This window comes from Aquila chrysaetos, chromosome 17, assembly GCF_900496995.4.
Source record: "Aquila chrysaetos chrysaetos chromosome 17, bAquChr1.4, whole genome shotgun sequence".
NCBI classification, from domain to species: domain Eukaryota; kingdom Metazoa; phylum Chordata; class Aves; order Accipitriformes; family Accipitridae; genus Aquila; species Aquila chrysaetos.
This window is the reverse complement of record NC_044020.1, coordinates 29,100,329-29,117,922: the sequence shown is the minus strand read 5'-3', so window position 1 is coordinate 29,117,922 and position 17,594 is coordinate 29,100,329.

Below are 17,594 nucleotides of genomic sequence, written 5' to 3'. Positions count from 1 at the left end.
TATTTTATTTTAAGCTTGAGTCAGCTCACTGAATTAAGCAAGATTACCTGTATGTGCAAAATTAAGCCTGGTTTCGGGAGGGGAACTATTATTGATTTGAAGCAAAGTAAATACGAAAATTGAAATATCAGAACTGGTGAGTAGGACAAAGTCTTGGCAAGAAGTGATACTAGTGAGGCTAATTTCCCTTTTACTATATTGTACTTTCGAGGCAATTTTCATCTAGCCTATTGCGTGTGTAAATGTAAACACCATCCTCACAACACAGTCCTTGGCAGGAGTTGGAAGATAAGCACTGTCATGTTCATTTTACAGATGAGTAAATCTCATGTACGGAGCTTAGAAGATGAGAGAAAAACATCCATGTTACAAGGAGGGTTATTACACATAGCACAAAAAGAAGTGCTTTGCCTAAGCGTGTGTACACACACACACACAAGCACTTTTCTGCATTTAAAAACTCAGCCGTGCAAGTCTACGGACATGCCAGCTTCAGGCGGGGTGCTGTATCTACGCCACTGTTCTGCTTCTCCTGGTGTTTACCTTCGTTCGCGCGGAGGTGAAATCATACTATAAATAGAGGGCAAAGTCCGCTCTCAAGCATTACCCGGTAAAGTCTCCTGTCTGACATGACAATAAAGTGTGGAGCAATAGAGGGCTTTAGTTCTTTAAAGCTCTTCAGTGGTGAACTGTGCTCTCTAGTGATGGGTGATGCTGACCGAATCTGTCACCCCACTGTTATCAACAGCACAAAAGAAAAACACTGGAAGTCCCATGACCTCACTAAACCTTTTGGGCAAGAGGTCAGTAGGGTTTCAGTAGATGTCCCTCTCTTTAACCCCTCAGTAACTCTGCCCCGGCTGTGCTGCCGGGGCTTCTGCTTTCTGCCCCACACCTTTCTTCCTCGGGTACCCTCGGGACAGTTGGGAATGCACGCGTCTCTCGGTTGTTTCCGCTAAGCCGAAAAAAATGAGAGGGCAGCCTGCGCCTCCCCGTTCAGAAGCGAACAATACCACAACATTTCCAACGTTTTAAAGACCTTCTTTAAGTTACAAAGTACGTATTGAAGCCCGAAGGGATTCTTGAGCGGCACTGGTCTCTGCCACCAAAACCAAAACCACACCGAAGCCCACAGCCAGCGTGGTCGTGGCTCCCGCGCACCCCGGGTGCTGAAGAAAACACGCGGCCCCGCTTACGGACAAGCGAAGCCCTTTGGAAAAGGGGTCCTTCGGCAAACGGGGCCCGCGGGGCCCGGCCGTGCCGGTCGGCAACCCCACCGGTGCGAGCGCCGGCCTCGCGTGCCCCGCTGGCCAGAGCCCCCCCGCCGCGGCGGGGGCCACCCCTCCGCGGTGGCCGCTGTCCCACCGCGGGGTCGCCCATCCACCGGGGCTCCGCCTCGGCGCGGACGGCACGGCACGGCACGGCCCCGCTTCCCCCCCCCCCGGCCCCCTCCCGCCGGCAGCGGCCGCCCGGGCCAGCGGGCCCGACCCCGCGGGGGCGGCGGGTGTCCCCGGCGGGGCGGCGCGGTGCGGGGCGCGGTGCGGGGCGGGGCGGCGGGCGGACAATAGGGGCAGTCTGCGAGGGACGCCGCGGTGAGTGGCCGGCGCGGCGGCGCGGTGGGGGCCGGGCCGGGGGCGCGGGGACCCCCCTCTCCCGACGCCCGCCTGTGTGCCCGCAGGGCGGCGGTGGCGGCTTCCAGCGCGGGCCGCCGAGCCGAGCCGAGCCGAGCCGAGCCGAGGTGAGCGGCGCGGTCCCGGCGGGAGAGCAGGGGAGAGGGGCGGCGCCGTTCCCTCGGGCGGGCGGGCGGGAAGCCGGCCGGGCTGTCCCGGGCAGAGCCGGACCGCGGCCCCGGGGCAGCGCGGAGGGCTGCGGTCCCGGGACCCGCCGCCTCACCTGCGCGCCCGGCCCCGGGGGCGGGAAGGGGGGATACCCCGGCTCCGCGGCGGGCGGGGGGGGGGGTGTGGGTGTGTGTGTGCGTGCGTGTTGTCCCGGCACGTTTCCACAGGCAGCCCGCCCCCACGCACCTCCGCCGGGTCTGGCGCCGCGACGCCTTCGGGCTCGGGCTCGGGCTCGGGCTCGGGCAGGGGGACGGACGCGGTTTCAGAAACACGCCGGGCGGGAGCGAAGGCCGGGAGCCGAGCGGGCGGCGGGCACGGCCGGGGCGCGGGGCGGGAGGCGGCGGGGAGCGGCCCGCGGCGGCTGCTGAGGGTCGGGAGGGACGCGCGAGCCCCTCCGAACGATGCTGCGGGGACGTGCGCGCTTTGTACTCAGCTGCTGCCTTCTAAGCAAATGAGGAGTGGAGTACGTGTACTTTCACTCTTAGCAAAGCAGGAAATAAGCCCTCAAAATAAGTCCGAGACGTATCGCGAAACGTGCCACCGGTACGCGTTTTTAGGTGTTCCCGAAGAACCCGTTTTCTGTATCCGTGTATGTTTACAACAACGCTACAGTTAACAGGCGCGATGTGCGACCGCGGAGATGGATAAAGAAATCCGTACGGCAGTAGATAGTAACGTTTAAGTCATTTCACGAGGAGCGATTACAGGAGCGTGGCGAGTTCTGTGATTAAGCAGATTTCTAGGCGCTTAAATTGCAAAGTGAGTATTAGCCCGAGTCTGCTTCTCTAGGCCGTAGCAGAAAGACGTATGGATGTATGACAAGAAGATAGAACGGTCTCCATAATCATTTTCTCTCACAGGTACATGGACAAAGTTATTTGGAGTTAATGTATTGTGGGTATGTGATTTTTTTCTTTTTGCCACCATTTAATGCATGTCAGTTGAATGGGAGTTAGGACTGAGTATAATGAAGAAGAAGATAAATGTTTGTTCAAGGCATTTGATCTCTTCTGATGTCAAAAAGTCACCGCTGTAGAGACCCTGTCCCTGCAAAAGGAGAAATTTAAGAAAATTGCCTGCTTCACCTGGTCGGTAGGTGTCTGTGGTAGCTCTTTTTAAGGATTTTTCTGTCAACAGGCCATTGACCGTAAGACCACTTAGAGAGGACTAAGAAAAACTGAATTCACTCTGCTTCTGCAGGTTGACAGCCTGCTAGCCAAAGCAAGAGCTGGTGGGAGTTGGATACTAGCTGTGAGCTTGATCTTACAGTTACCGAAGGGAGTAGTAAAACCGCTCCTAATGCAGCATGGATCTGAAATGAAACTAGGAAGCCAAATACTGAAATCTAAATTTATGAGAGTAAGGGCTACAAATCTACAAAAAGAAAATGAGTGAAGAACACATTGTGTTTGAAAAAATAAAGTGCCATATCAGGGCAGGATGACTCCTGTGCATAAAACCTTCTTCATTTGCTCCTCACAGTCAGTTTTATACATTTGATCTATTTAATAAGATGCCCTATTTTTATTGTTGGTTACACTGTCTGCAAGATGTGTGAAATATACCTTACCAATGGTAACTTGGTAATTTCATTATGTAAAAATGCCACTAAAATATTGTAGTTGAACTAGATTTTAAGTCCTAAGTCATTTTATTGCAGTGTTTGTAACACTGTTACTATCAGCATTTTACCAATACAGGAAGCCTAAGTAAAACTGAGAACAGCGTGGCACTTTAATTCTTTATTCTGACATGCAGAACAAGAAAGGCAGCATCAATAGTGAGTTAAATTTGAGTTCTTAGACTTAGTTTCACTGTACCTGCAAATCAACAGTTTCTCTCATCTTCCCAACCTGGTAGCAGTACGTGGGATCTCAGAGGCACCTGTAGGAGAAGACCACCAAAGGTCATAGGAGATGCTGAGTTTTCTGACCACAAGTCCAATAAAGTCCCCTTGTTAAATGGGACAGGATGCAGGTGCGAGGTGGCAAGACGTGACAGCACGTGTGCTGTGCTGCGCAGTGCTAAGGGGGACCAGGGGAGGGGAAACCGCGGCTCATAGCTAGCCCAAATGTGCCAGCTTTTTAAGAATATGAATGACCATGTTTAAATTAACAATGTTATTTGGTCCACTGAAGCTAAGCATCTGCCTGTGTATTCTTCTAGATTATGACCTTGGTGATCAGGATATTTAATCCTGAATTTAATATCAAGGCATGAATTCTGTAATCTGCTTGCTGAGGATGCCAGCAGGCTCATTCCAGGTACTTCACCCTTCAAGTGGATGGGATGGTAGAACAAGGTCTCCTAAGTACGTCAGATTTTTTTTTTTTTTTTCAGTTCGATTGAACAGATGTTAATGTTAGATTAAAGTATTCCAATTTTATTATATAACTGTGTTAATAATTATGAGCATTGCATGAACTTTTATGACTACCAATAACAACTTTTCTATCTGCATCACTTATTTCAGGAGCTTTCAAAACTAAAAAAACTAAGATAAAAAATTTTAGAATAAATGTGAACAAAGAAACATTTTCCATGGCTTTATGGTTCATTCATGGATTATTGAACTATATACGTTGCCGTACTTGCCTCCTACAACTTGGCCATGCAATTCAAGTAACAATTTTAAACAAATTCTTGTTTATTATAAAAGAATCTTGACCTTTTGGTGAGACTGAGAAGTGCAAAGGGCAGAAGATGTTTTGAAAAGGAAATGTAAATGTTAGAGCAGAAGCTTTCTGACTTAATCTAAACCTTAACTCTTTGTGAACAAGTAGAACAAAGGTGACATCCCTGAGATACATGGTGCTGTCACAAAACAAAAATCTGAGTGTGGCAGAAAAAAATTTGGTTTTTTAAATAGAAATGGTTAGTTTCAGTTTGGTATCAATACCTTTTTCTCTTAAATGTTCTTAGTTTTTCCCATAAAACTTCTTGGGAATTTAATTTTTTCCTTTTAATAAAAGCAGACCCCCCCTCATTTCTCTTGAGTGTTTAGAAGCTGTTGAAACAGGCTTGTGAGCACTGCAGGAACCAGTAGACTCCTCAAGGAAAATGGCACTTTGTAGGCTTATCAAATCATGGCTTTTTAATGCAGACATAACTGTGCTATCTACCTTTTAATGCCAAAACCTCTTGTTGTTCTCTACAGTCACATATTAAATGTCACAGTAAGGACTGGTGCTCTTTGAGTGCTCTAACAGACAACATGAAAATGTTGATGCAGCATAAAAATCTTGAGAAATTCTTGAAGTCTTGACTCAGAATTTCAGTCAGGGCCCCTTAAACACTTTCAGCAGAGACTGAAATAGAAAATACCTGTGCAAGCTCTCTACTTCAAAAGGTTTCCTCAATTTAAAGTCTCCTGCATGCATTTCTTTCACTACTGAGGTCACAGGACTTGCTTAAGGAATAATTTTTTTATTTTTAAATATATTCGAACACTTCATTCCTATCGTGTTTTGGGGTAAGAGAGCCTGTGTTAAATTCCCAGTGAAGGCATGTTCTCATACTGACTTACTGAGCATAAAAACGTAAATGGAATACAATGTAAGAACTAGAGCTTGTATTTTTTAGATTTACAGACGTGTGCCTTTAACAGCTGTTTGAGGCAATATTAAGAAGTGTTTATGCGTAAACAGTCTCCAAGGTCATTGATGTTAAGCTGACTGGGAACACAGCACGAGACAAAGAATTAATTTATCTTTGCTCCTTGACCTGATACTGATTTAAGAGTTAATCCAGCAACCTGGGTTAACTAACCTGCAGTATTCAAAATGAGTAACGATGACTTAACCTCTCATCTTTCTAAGAGAAACCGAGCTTGCTGATGGCTGCCTTGCGATGCTTTGCCACAAGCTGTGGTGGTTTAGGTGGAAGCCCAGGCGTCTCTACGAGGGAAGGGGCAGAGATACCCTGTAGCCACGTCTGCCTGTGTGCTGCCCGTGGCTTACGGCTTCTGACTTGGAAGGGAGGAGGGTCAACAGCCAAAGACAACCACTGCTAATCTGACGGGGGTCATAGGAGAGCCCAGAACTGAAAGAAAACAAAACAAAAAACCGCCTGGGATTTTAAAGAGTGTATTTTTCCTCGCTACGGCACCCTGGGTGTCCAATATTCCCATTTCTCTGAAACCTTAACTAGCTCTTAATCTTTGGTCATCTTATCAAAGGCTTGTCCTTGTAAAATGGCATAGAGATTTGTATTTGCAACAGCGAGGATGATGTCATGTTTTGAAGGAGTTGGCTATTGATTGGAGGGATATATGCAAACAACCAAGCCTCTATTTGTTTTTCATTTAAATTTAGTTTGCATGGGCAGCTGGCAGAATCTGAAACAGTTTGAGATATGCTTTCATACCTCAGGGGTAAAGGATGAAGGTCCTACCTGGCAATCCGTATTTATGTAGGTAGGTGCTAGGAATTTTGAGCCCAAACATTGGAATTAGATTATCGGTAGTAGTTTTCTACTTTCATAACCAGCTTTAAAACATACTAAATTGCATATTGGAATTATTAATAGTTTTACCATGTCATGTCTGCATAAAATACCTAAGATTGTATGCATAAGACAAAGTGCACAAAAATTATACTATAGATAAGTCATAAAATACATAAAGATAATACATAAACTATAATTAATGCATTCAGTGCATTATACTGAAGTATCATTGTGCCTGTTGTCTTAAAAAATGTTACCACAGCAAATCTAACTGAACTGACTACAAGTAAATTTCAGAATCTCTTTTCTTCCCCAACTTACCTGCCAGCATACTTGGTTTAGCAACATGTTCCTTTTTCAAGATTTTCTGTTCCCTTTTGCTAGGTAAAAAAAGACACAAATAGAAAAAACTGACTATGCAAAGTAAAGACAGCATCAACATACTCCTTCTACCGAAGATGCTTCATTATTCAATCGTAATAGTTTTCATAAAAAGCCGTAACTTCCATCATATAATTAGGCATTGAGACGGTTGTTTTTTTTTTAAATTTGGATCTAGGCCTCTATTCAGCAAAACATTAAGTCTGTATTTAACTTGAAATACGTTATTTATTCTGCTGAAGGCATTTCACCATTGAAGCTAAGCTTCTAGCTTGCTCGGTCAATGCCTTACAGAGAAGCACGAGCTTTTCGGTCCGGTCGCTAGTCTGGAAACGATCCCTGTGGATGGCATGGGATCCTGCTGCCGCTTCCTGAGCGGCGTTGCGAGGACTCGGTTGTGGTCGCTGCTCTCTAAGTGACAAGCCATTCCCCATACACACACGACCTCTTGGTTTCTGTAAACCGAAATCAGTTTGCCTTTTCTTTCTGTATAAATGAGAGAAGGAAGGAAAGCGCGAGATGGGTGGTGGAAGATCAACGCATCCTGCTTTGGAGAACCGGGAGGGCCTATGGCGTGCGATACACACTCCTCCTGCCCGGCTCTGTGCAGATCCAAACTTGAGGAACGAAACAAACAGGTCCATATTAATTTAGTTTTCACCTGCATGTCTGTATGTACCTGCGTACCTAGATTTTAAAAAAGATGACAGAAATCAGTAAACGGCCTCAATTTGTTCCTTCCTTGCCAAGAAGGCAATTGCTAAGCTTTGCTGTGAAACTAAATTAGACCCATCTTGTATATCTTCAAGAGAGTAGCCCTTCCAGACTGCCTTTGCCCTCAACACCGTCCGTCCCGTAAAATACATTATAAATCCCCTCATTTGTTGGATTGCCCTTACTTGAACATTGAGACAAACTGGTGGGCAAAGCCAGCATACCAGGCTGCAGCCGAGCTGTGGAGAGCATGACCCAACAGCTACGACAGTTTCTTTTTTAGCCTGTGGGAGGAAGGTATTATCATAACAGGTGTGAGGCAGCATATGTTGCGCTTTGGGCTTTTGTCATGGTATTGTATGGTTTGTTTACATATCTGAGTTCTGTAGTGCATTGACTTATTATAGGTCTTTTTCAGAACACAGTTTTCATGTCTCACAGATACAGACATTCCCATTGTGTGGCCCCGTGAATGTGAAACTAGCATCTAGTCTAGAAATGAAAAAAAAAAACAAAACCACCAAGAGAGAAAAAGAAAATACCTTTTTTAGATTATTTTTTTTTTCCACAATGCATGGTTGTAAAGGCCAAGAATAGTTAGTATACATGTGCAATAGACAGCTGACTTCTTATGCTGGGTTTTAATACAATTTATCCACTATAGTACTCATTTTACCAGAAACCTTTAATGAGTCTATAAGCTGTGAAGAAACATGATTAACACATTTCCATTTGTGTGAATCTTCCTGTGGTATGCACAGGCTACAGGAATACATCACTACATACCTAGATGTTTACTTTGTATGTGTGAGCAAACATTTGGGTTGTTTAACCCTGAAAAGTCCAACACTCTGTGCTTTGACTGGTTCTCTATGTGGTCCACTGAGACTAACTGCATCCAGAGAACTGACGCTTTGGATGTCCAAGCGAGTACTTCAGCATCCCTGGGATGTACTTCAGCTCCAAACCTTGCTCAGCCATTCCCAGTTTCCCATTTGTGGATCTTCAGGACCCCTTGGGGCTCCTGCCTGAGCTCTGGCGGAGTTCTCAACCAGGAGCTGCCTGCGGTCATCCAGTCCATACTGCAAGAGCATACGCATCGCAGTGGACCTTCCACAAAAAATGGACAGCGATGCACTTGGGGGAATGTGATCAGCTGTTGACTACCACTACATCCAGTAACCCACTGGTCTAGATGCTCCCCTGGGAAATGGAAGACTCAGTTCAAGTACCTGCTCTAGTGAATATGGATTTATTTAAAGTGATACAGCTTCACTGTGGGGTACGCATGGAGCCTTGGCACCTGATTCAGAGCTAGAAAGTCCTTGGGGTGACTGGGTATCTGGAAATCAGGTATGGTGCTGGAATGCCCAAAGGCCCTCTATGGACATTACCCTTTTTTCATTATTTTTGCTTGGACTGGGGAGAGAAACATACAGCAACGCATAAAGGAAGTGTTTAAAACAGGACAGGGCATCTCTTGAAGCAAATATAGTACCTGAAACTACTATTCCTCTCTCTTTTTTGAAAGATGGTCTTATTTAATTAAGCATTTTAACTCACCTGTAAAATATGTTCAGATTCTGCCGCTGTTTCTTACATACAAATCCATAGGTGCCCCCTTGGAAGAAAGGATTGTGGTATTTCCCCTCAGGAACAGAGTCAGGTCACAAAACTCCCTGATAGTGGTTGCAATAAAATTCAGCTCCTCTTTGTCACTGCTAAACTACACAGCTCTTCTGAAATTTGGGTATATTTAAAATCCTAAACATCTATACGAGTAAAGCAGAAATGCTACAAATAAAAGGAAAAAACCCCAGAATACTAAACTGTATGACACATGCTAATATCCACGCAGCAGAAACTAGTCCATAGCATGCTTTTCCACAGCTGCATTAAACATCAGTAAGAGGAGCCTTCACTTCTGCAGAACTGAGTATATTTTCATTATTTAGTGTCACGTTTCTGTCTGTTTGCTTATGCAATAATGTATACACATTAATTATTAATACTTTTGCTTTGTGGAAAATATAAATTTCATCTAAATATTGAAAGAAGATCAAGGCTCCCTCAGGGCACAAAGGCCCCAACCTCATCCCAAGTGTAAAACTTGAACAAAAAGCGTTCACAGGATTGCAGAAATGTGGCAAACCAGATCCCCACTGAGCAGCATTATGACAGCTACCTTTTGCTTGGTTTAGCTCCATCTCTGAGAATATTGAATAAAACGTGAGTTTTATTCATTTGACCTGCAGACAGCATGCTTTAAAGAAGAAAGGAATACAGCTGGGGAGGAATCCCCTTCGTTGCTGTCTAAGATCACTCCATTGACAAAGGGGGGCAGTTCTGTAATGATGGAGCTGGGAAGCAAAGAGATCATAAAAGAGCTGGCCCAAACCATGCCAGATAAAAAAGGAGCACCTCCAGAAGACGCTCATTAACTTCATCATCAGGCACCCTCAAGACAATGGGCAGAGCCTTCCGCCGCAGCAAATGTCCAAGGGGCAGAAGGAGTGTTACCTGCCCAAGGGCATGTGTGTAGTTTGAAATAATCCCCTTGCACAGCTCTGGTGTCATTTCTCTTGATAAGCCAAATAAAAACAATTGTAAAGACTACAAAAACATCAGCTCCGCTCCGAGCTCTGCTGCTGGTGAACTGAACCTTTTCAGTGCTTTCAGGAAAGCGTTACCAAAATACTGGAAATCTTAGAGACGTGCTACTTATGCTGAAACCCATTAAGGTTTGACATTTATTTTGCTGAGAAGAGGACCGCCTCCTGTGATAATGCTTACGTGCTAGAGCCTGGCTACTGGTTGTGAATAACTTTCCCATTGTACGAGCAGGCAGCTCCATTTTTAGTGGCTCCCACTGTCTGCTCTTCCATTTGGAAAGCTATTAATCCATTTAAATCTTTGCTGTTTTCTATTTCTATGGTGAGCTGCTTGTAATTTCCATGGTGGCGGACTCCAGCTAAAGAAGATGCATGAACTCAGACCTAAATTAAAGACCCAGGAAAACCCGTTCAAGTTGTCTGGTTTAGGTGCTTTGCTGCCTAGGGACCTCCATTGGTTGGAGTGATTTAATGCCAGGCAGGGCATCGCAAACAGCACAGGAAAGCATCTTGTACTAAGTGAAACTACTGAGAAACTATACTTACCTACACTAGCTATATTTATCTAGATTTTCCAATTTCTAGGTTGTTTTGAGCCAACATGAAGCATCAGCCATCTAAATGCTACATGTTTGAATTGCTGTACATCTGTTGGGTCACTGAAACTTTCCTTTGACTACTCTCAAAATAGTTATCTTAGCAACGCTCGCGTTCTGACTGGAGAAGTAAAAAGGGTAACTTTAAGAGCGCTTTAAACAATTTCCATCTAAACTGAAAAGATATGTGTTACAAGAAGCCACAGGGTTGTCTTTCGTGACTCGTTGCAGAATAAGATGTCTCAAACAAGGAGAATCCCCGGGCACTTTGTCCTCTCCAGCTATCCTAATGGAGCACCAGAAGAGGAAATCTACAGTAACCTCCGAACAATTCCAGACACCACAGAGCAAATGGAGTTTAATATCAGGTATCACGCTGCATTAATACTCCTTCTGTCCTCCCCATCCTCCCCCCCCCCCCCCCCCCCCCCCCCCCCCCCGAATACGAACCCCCAGACTTTCAAGAAGACTTTGCTAAGCCAAATAATCATAGTGGATACTACTGGAAAAGGAATAGATGCAAGTGTAGATAACCTTTAGTGCTTAACACTGACCATGCAAGATTATGCTGCATTAAATGTCTCTAAGTTTTTATCCTGCACAGGGACACAGATGTGCCTCTTCATTAGAAACCCACCTGTTATAGCAAGCAGCTGAGGAAGCCATTTTTACATAATTCTCTAGGCGCCTCTCACAACAAACTGATGGTGCTGCTTTGGGTTTTTCTTAATCCCATACATACATTTTTTCCAGTTCAAGAGTCAGGGGCTGCCTTTCCCCCGTCTGTGAAAATTCCTTTCTGCGTTTTTTTTGTTGTTGTTGGGCTGACCAAACGAAGCCCAAGTTTTTTTAAGCAGATCTCTAGAATTAAGCTGTTAAGCCCACTTACTATTCAGCATATCTCATAAACAGATCTCAGCAGAAATACAAGTTAAATAAAAATGTAGTCATATTATTTTTCTACCAAAAAAAAAAAAAAAAGATGAATGTCTAAGAGAAGCTGAATCTAATTGGAAATTTTCATCAGGAAAGCATAACCAGTTTTTGGCATCAACATGTGCCACAGATGTTGTAGTTCAAGGTTCTGCATGCCCCAGGACCTCCCTCCCAGCCTTTAGGTTTTGGTCAATTCATACCCTGGTACCACCTATTAGCTGCAGACCTGCACTGCACCATGGAAGTCATAGGAGTAAACCTCTTGGATGACAAAGCCAGCAGTTGTGTAAGATTAAATATTTTGAAAAGTCCAACGTAAAGGCTGTTTCAATATTTTGACTTGGGGGGGGGGGGGGGAACCCCAACCCAAACCAGAATTCCATTGCCTCGTATAAAGAAAGGAGACACCTAAAAAACCAACATGGTTTTTCAAAAGTGCCAAATACGCAGCTTTTTATGAAAACATCAAAGCACTTCTGTATGCATATAAATATGGGCGTAAGATGCCTAATCAATAAAACCATAAATAACAGGAAAAAAAACCCAACCCTTAACATTTCACTTTTACATGCCCAGCTTAGTCCAACTGTTAGGTGAATAACTATGCCTGACATTTACAGAGTGCTTTTTAGAGGATTATTGCAGTATTTTCCTCTAACGTGGACACCCCAAATGCCTTACAGCTCAGCTACCCAGGTTGGCCATCAGCTGGCCCTGATCGGGGATGAATTTAACAGGACATACCACAGAAAGCTTGAAGATACACTGCTTCATCTGGCACATGGGTAAGTTACCTTACTGGCACTGTCAGTCTTCAGATCCTTTTAAAAGCCATGTTAGATAAATGGCAACGGTTTGTTAGATAAACAATAACATTTCTGTACACAAAGTAAAAAGATGTATTGCTACTACTACTGCTTCACACAGAACCTAAAAATCCAGAACAGATACTGCAGCTTGTTTTACAAGGAAGAGCTTTATAATGTAAACAGTTTCCACAGACTACAGCCATTTACAGTCAAAAGACTTAAATAGTTTCTTGGTATTTAAAATTTCACAGTAGTAGCACAGTAGTTTTCTAGGTTAGATAGTGTCTCTAAGCACAACTGAGTGATGAGAGATCTGCAGCCTACTAAGTGTGATGCTTCAAGGATTAACATGTTACTGCATGTCAAATAACCCACCCATGCACATACAAGAAAACATGGCTAGACTGGTTTGAATTGCCTTTTATCTGCTGTGAGCCGACAGGGTTGTCATGGATAGTTACTAACTGCAGATTAACTGACATGCAGTAATGTCCTAACCCGAGATACATAATCTGGGTCTGAACCCCCAAGTACTCACGTGCAGTTCTACCTCTTCTCTCCTTGCTTCAGGGAGAGGACAGTCACTTATTGCAGACTTACAGAGAACGCAATTCAATTACAGCTATGTTCTGCACATAGCATATAGTCATATAACTTCTACCTCAGTAAAGCTGGATTCACGCTGCAGAGACCCTGTGGGATTGCTGCGTCAGTCCTGTATTCCTGCCTTGAACTCCGATTCATTAGAGATCAAGAGCTCTCTGTTGGGTTGCGCTGTTCTAAGTTTGAAACAAGAGCAAAGGTGCAAGATTGCTGTTCAGGAGCTGTGCTGCATGTTTCCTCGTGTGATGTTAGTAGGGCTTTGAAAGCTAAAGATAATTTGGTTTCAGAATTAATTGATCACTAAGTTGCCAGGTCTTCTTCCTGAATATTTAGGGAAATACACATGTACACATAGACTTTCAGGAAGGAACATACTGGAGTCTTTTGGTTTCTTTTCATAGTTTTCTAAACCTTGGTATTTTATTTGCCAATTTTTAGAATACATTTTCTATCCCCACGCGTTTGTTTTGTTTTTTTTTTTTTTAAATCATCAGGGTTGCTATCAGTGTTTTCCAGACATGGAATATTATTAAAAGTGTTATAAGAAGCTTTGGAAATATTTTGAACAATAACTGGACAAAGAGGATCATTGGTTATGGAAGCTGGGTATGCTCTCTCCCTTTTCTCCCACCTTTTTGTTGACAAGCAGGTAACAGCAATACCTAACTCCCATATAAGCGTCAATGAGTAAAGCATATAACGTGGCTCTCGCTTTGGGTTTATTCCTTAGCTTGTTGGTGTCCCCCCATGGCCCTGTTTTTTCTTTTTAGGCTGAAGTTTCTCATTTATAGACAGAGTATGCCAAACGTCTGCAAACAGCTGCCCAAGTCCCACACAACTAACCGGGGTTCCATGCAGAAGGCAGGCGTCTCCCGCCATAAAAAGCTGTAAGGGTCTGCTCTAGGGGAGATAAGCAGGCCTGCTACTGGCCGTGTTTTACCCCATGTTCACCCTTGTTTTACCCCATGTTTACCCTGGAGAAGAGAGGAGGATTCTTCAGAGGCTAGATATGACCCTGCCACTGCAGCAGTCCCAGCAGCCACCAGCAAAACTAGACCCTGACGTGCGTTTCCACAGAACTGGACTGTACTCTCCATTTCACACTGACCTTGCACGCAGGCATTCTTGTTAGCTTTTCTGCACCAACTTTTTGCTGCTTGTTATTTCTAATTACCTTCCCTTTTCTTCCCGCAGATTTGCAGGCTTCCTTTCAGGTGCGTCTGCCAGAAGCTGGTGCCTGCAGCCTTGCTTGTTATTGCCTTTTGGTGGGCCATGAATTACGGACTGCAGAATTAACACAGAGAATTACAATAGGAGGTCATGGCTGGACTCTGACCAATATCATTAACACCCAGGTGGTGACAGTTGGTTTGTTTTTCAAATTTACACTGATAAAAATCTCTTTTATATTTAAAACCTAGGCTAGTGCTGGGTCACTGCTGTTTCATACCTTTTTTAAAAAAGAAAAATGTTTAAAATAAGGAGGTTGTTGCTGGATAACTGCCTGACTTGCTAGTTTTGAAATGTGACTCCAGGTGATTATAAAGTCTGTCTTTTTTGTGTTTGTTTTAATGCAATATAATGTGTCTATTTCATATAAACGAGTTTCTTAAAGAGATTCTGGATGTGGGGAAGACTGAAGGCATGCTGGACATCCTTTAAATTTTAACACTGTAAAAGCAATAGTGAAGATTAAAACCATGATACTTTTTTAAAATTAAATTGTTGCTTCAAATGTTTTGCTGTGTTATCTACTTTATTTCCAAGATTGTGCTATCATACATTAATAACAATATCTTTTCTAGTACATTTTGCTATCTAAGACTACAGGACAGGTTTTATTTGATTTTTACATAGTAGAATTAGTGTATGAAATGATAGTTTATTGGAAAAAGAATGGTTAGGATGAGCTAGTAAGCAAGTTGGTTGGTTGAGGGCCACTCAAGCCAAACTATTACTTTTCCAGAATTTTTCAGAAATCTAGTAATAGATTTTATATTCTTCTGCCTCTTTGCAAAGGAAAACTTTGAGTTGCCCAGAAAAAAACAAGAATTTGATTGAATTTGGAACAGGGATTTTTTGGATGACACACGTCTTTTTGGAAGGCATGTGCTCAGGGGGAAAGAGATGACTAAGGGAAACTGGAGCGCAGTTTACAGGATGGAGATGGTGTAGGCGTCACCCTCGTATACTCCACAGGTGGCCACTAGGACACAGTTGGTTTCTTCTCCCCCAACAACACGCCCCAAGCATACCAAGTTATCCTCTGTATCTGGGGTCATCTTCCCTACCCCTTGCTGTTGAAGCTGTTTTTCACGGCATACAGTTACAGACTCTCTCTCAGTGAGAGAAAATGAAAGTGCATCTCTGTGGTCTGGGTATTCCCCTCAGCAGAGGGGATACCTGCTTCCTGCCTAGTCAAGCGACTACTATGGTTAGTGCACTACTGAAACAGGAAAATACAGTATTTAATGGCCTGGTGATTTAAGCACTCATCTGAGAGGTTGGAGTTTCAAGTTCAAGTCCCTGCTTTAAATCAGACAAGGAATTTGAACCACTCTTTTCTTCAGTGGAGACAAATGCCAAACCCTGTCAAGTTCAAACGGGTTGAGGAATGTGTTCCCTCTCTTTCATGAATGGTGCCCCAATCCCATTATGATCCAACTGCCCATCTCAAAAAATTCTTCTGGGGGGGGAAAAAAAAAAAATAGAAGAAAGGCTCACCTAGAGCATTTCATTCAACCATTTCACGTTAAAGGACTTTGAAATATCTTTGACTTGAAATGCAAAGCAAAAAGAAAGTACACAAAGAAGGTAGTTAGAGGGTGATGGCTCCAGCATACCCTGAAAGTTCAAGCAGCAGCAGCAGCACATATTCTAGTCTCACCTTTTTTCGAAATGCCCTTAAGCCAAATTGCCCTTCAGCAGCAGGTAGGCAAGTTTTTTCTAGAAAAGCATGGTTAGCACATCTGGTACCTTAGTCTCACTCAGGCCAGAAGCTGGCCAGCTGAGTTGCCCATATAACCAAAAACCAGACCAAAGTTTCATCAGTGAACTGACAGCTCTGTTTAACTCCGTAACAGCAGTGTGATAGAAAATACGTTAAAGTTAGTATTTAGTGAAGGGTTAAGAATTCCCATCAAGAGGGTCCAATGAACAAGTGTAATGGAAGTACCAGCTGCCAAAAAATTAATTCTTCCCTGCTGAATCACTTTAACACTACGAAATAATTTCAGTTATTTCTAGATAAATAATCTATGCACAGGGGAGCAATGATAAATGGGAGACTGCTGCGCTGCCTATTCCGTCTGAGAGCTGCGTGGGATGACTCTGCTTTTTCACACTCTTGCAATCAATAATGTAACACTTTGAATCACAAGAGAGGGGAAGTTCAGCATCCAGCACATATGGAACAAAACACAGTCTCAAGGAATATAAAATGCGATCGCACCAACGAAGCAAGTGAAACACAAAGTAAAGAGCATCCGCAACAAGAATTAGCACAAACTGGAGTACCACAGCGAGCAGTAATTACCAGGCTCCCCTCTCACCTGTAGAGCTGAGCAAAGAGCCTCTTAGTTAAGGCTCCACACTATGACTCAGGAGGCCCAAATTTAATTCCTTTTTTTTTTTTTTTTTTTTTTTTTTTTAACTGCACACCTCCTCATGTGACAGACTTTACGGCACTTGATTTTTTTTTTTCCACATCCTGTTTCTGCTTGTTCCTAGGTGAAGGAACCATGCTGACTTTTCATGTCTTAAACATTCAGTTTCCAGAAGCAGAAGGGGCAGATGAGTAAGCACACAAAAGAAATGCAGATAACAGTACTAACATCCAGGAGTCTTAAATTACTCCCCATGCTGCTCTCCACCTAGCCACAGACAGGTTTTACAACACACGAGACACCCTTCCGCTCATTTATAGCCATACACCAACGTGACGCCGTGCTGCCAGACACTACACGAAAGCAAGCCCTGAACGCTCTCAATACAGAGGTACGAAGACCTCCATCAAACTTTTTTAGCTGATATAAATTGTAACATCAATACAAGAGTATGATAGTGCTTGGCTTCTAGTTTTGAAGACACAAGGCTCACTGAGGAGCTGAGGAGCAGCCTCAGCAATGTACGGCTTGCTACCTCGGCTTAGGCTCAAGCGCCGCACAGAAGAAAAGCAAACACCTGCGCAGTTGCTACAGTTCCTTCTACCCACTAATTAAACATGGCCCACAAGAGTGGGATGGATGTTCTCAGGATACAGACATCCCTTCAGCACTCTGCATCTGATGAAGGTGCAAAGGTTATCTAATATTCTGCATTTGCAAACAGAGATTTTTAGCAGGATTCTCCCAAAGAGCTTTTATTCCAGGCAAAGTGTGCAACAAAGTGAAATGGGGGGGGGGGGGGGGGGGAGTGTATTTATGGTAAGAACACCACAAATAGAAAACAGGTCTCCAAAATTTCCACAAAAAAAGGTAAATAATTTAAAAAAGTAGTCCAGGAACTATAAAGCACTATACTAAAATAAAATGTAGTGCCACCAACATGCCATGCTCAGTTCCAACTATCATAAAAGATGGTTTCAAAGTCACTAACGTCACATTTGGTCTTACGAGATGTAGTCAGAAACTTCTAACACAGCACATAATTCCATGTTTA